Source organism: Schistocerca cancellata, unplaced genomic scaffold, assembly GCF_023864275.1.
Source record: "Schistocerca cancellata isolate TAMUIC-IGC-003103 unplaced genomic scaffold, iqSchCanc2.1 HiC_scaffold_1065, whole genome shotgun sequence".
NCBI classification, from domain to species: domain Eukaryota; kingdom Metazoa; phylum Arthropoda; class Insecta; order Orthoptera; family Acrididae; genus Schistocerca; species Schistocerca cancellata.
Genome location: NW_026047065.1, coordinates 15,001 through 17,500, shown reverse-complemented (window position 1 = coordinate 17,500; position 2,500 = coordinate 15,001).

Genomic DNA, 2,500 nt, shown 5'->3' with positions numbered 1-2,500 from the left:
CCTGCCGCGTCCGTCGGCCGGCGCGCCTGCCACTGGGCGCCCCCACCAGCCGGCTGTAGCGCGTGCGCCCACGCACCGCGCGGCCAGCACGCCGGGCGGCCCCCCCTCACCGGCCGGGGACAGTCCCACCCACCCACAGCCGCATATCGCTTCACACCCAGATCCACATTCACGTTCATTGGTGTGGTGGGTATCGCTGACACAACCGCGTCATAGCTGTACCGATCGTTGCCCTCACAGATGTACCTCCAGCAAGATCAACCGCACCACAACGGGTTACCAGTTGTTCATTTGCGTAACGTCACCAGTAAACGTACACGTCCACGTCCATCCCCGTTTGCAAAGTCAACTATTATTGCATGCCTGCCTGTCAGGTGTCAAGACACACTACATCCGCTCACATCCACGCAACAAAATGTGCCCGACTAGAGGGCACGTGGAAGGTGCCCCCGTACGTATGCGATGTCCATTGCGCGACGAACTGTCAACCAGCCTCTGTAGCATGTCGCAGATGTGGAACGCGGGACACCGTGCTATCACATTGTGTGAGAAGAGACTACTATGTCTGCATACACGCGCCACTACATGAACAGACGGCTCATGCTGATCGCCATCCACTGCGTCCATTACTCCCACACGTCTCTATGGCGTACCACACTGCAATACAGCTGTTATGGGGAGATGACACGTAGCTGTGTACACAACATTCTGAGCGGGTTGCGGTTGGACAACAATACATTAATGTAACGTGTCATATGCCATTTACAGAGCAGGTTAAGGCACAACGTGGGTTAGGTTAAGGCACAACGTGGGTTATGTTAAGGCACAACGTGGGTTATGTTAAGGCACAACGTGGGTTAGGTTAAGGCACAACGTGGGTTAGGTTAAGGCACAACGTGGGGTAGATTGCGGCACAACTTGGGGTAGATTGCGGCACAACTTGGGGTAGATTGCGGCACAACTTGGGGTAGATTGCGGCACAACTTGGGGTAGATTGCGGCACAACTTGGGGTAGATTGCGGCACAACTTGGGGTAGATTGCGGCACAACTTGGGGTAGATTGCGGTACAACTTGGGGTAGATTGCGGTACAACTTGGGGTAGATTGCGGTACAACTTGGGGTAGATTGCGGTACAACTTGGGGTAGATTGCGGTACAACTTGGGGTAGATTGCGGTACAACTTGGGGTAGATTGCGGTACAACTTGGGGTAGATTGCGGTACAACTTGGGGTAGATTGCGGTACAACTTGGGGTAGATTGCGGTACAACTTGGGGTAGATTGCGGTACAAATTGCATTACATTGCGGTGCAAATTGCGTTACATTGCGGTGCAAATTGCGTTAGGTTAAGGTGCAACACAGGTTAGGTTAAGGTGCAACACAGGTTAGGTTAAGGTGCAACACAGGTTAGGTTAAGGTGCAACAGAGGTTAGGTTAAGGCGACATAGGTTAGGTTAAGGTGCAAGATGGGTTAGGTTAAGGTGACATAGGTTAGGTTAAGGTGACATAGGTTAGGTTAAGGTGACATAGGTTAGGTTAAGGTGACATAGGTTAGGTTAAGGTGACATAGGTTAGGTTAAGGTGACATAGGTTAGGTTAAGGTGACATAGGTTAGGTTAAGGTACAAACTGGGTTGTGTTTTGGTACACATTGCGTTGTAGTACAGTACACGTTAGGTTTGGGTACGGTACACATTGTGGTATGGGATGGCGTGTTGGTGGGGGGGGGGGGGGGGGGCGGGGCGAGGTTCGTTCATATTGACCGTAGGAAGTGGATGCCCGAGGCAGCGTCAGTGTGTCAAAGGAGGTATGTCACGTTGGGATGCGCTTTTCGGTAGTGAGAGGGGGCGCGCCGTGTCCGAGGTTGCGGCAGACCTGTGTGTTTCATTCCTGCCAGTGTGTTTGTTCTGTAAGACGAGGCAGTGTGGTGATGTTGGGTGCACCCCTGTGTGGGACATGTGTGGGTGTTGGTGGCTTATCTGAGCAATTGTGGTTGTCGGACGAGTGGGATATTCTGTTTTATGATTGGACCTCGTGGCCTGGTTATCATAGTCTGGTTGGTGTACTGTGGCGGATAGGATGCACCGGACGTTGGTCCATGGTGGTGCTTAATTATTGCATCTGTGTCTGTTACAGGCAGAGAGTAGTGTGTGATAGAGTGTGTGGGTGACGTGTGGTTCCTTTTGTTTGCACAGACGTTCAGCATGTATAGGGGCATTTGCGTATTTGATCTATCTATGTGGGCCTGCATAGTTTACTGAGCAGTGCTGCGAGGTGACTGAACTACGAGCGACGTACTCATTTACAGCGGAATGGTTGCCTTCTACCAAAGATGGCGTATCGACTCTACGACAGCGTTGGCACCGCAGGAAGCGGTGTCGTAAAATGGCCCCCACACCGTCATCGTTGTGCGGGGTAGTGACCGTCTATATTGTGAGAGGAGTCCTGTTTGCCACTGGGCGTGGGGTCTCGCGTCCTGCGGTTCAGTGCCCCCAGGGAAG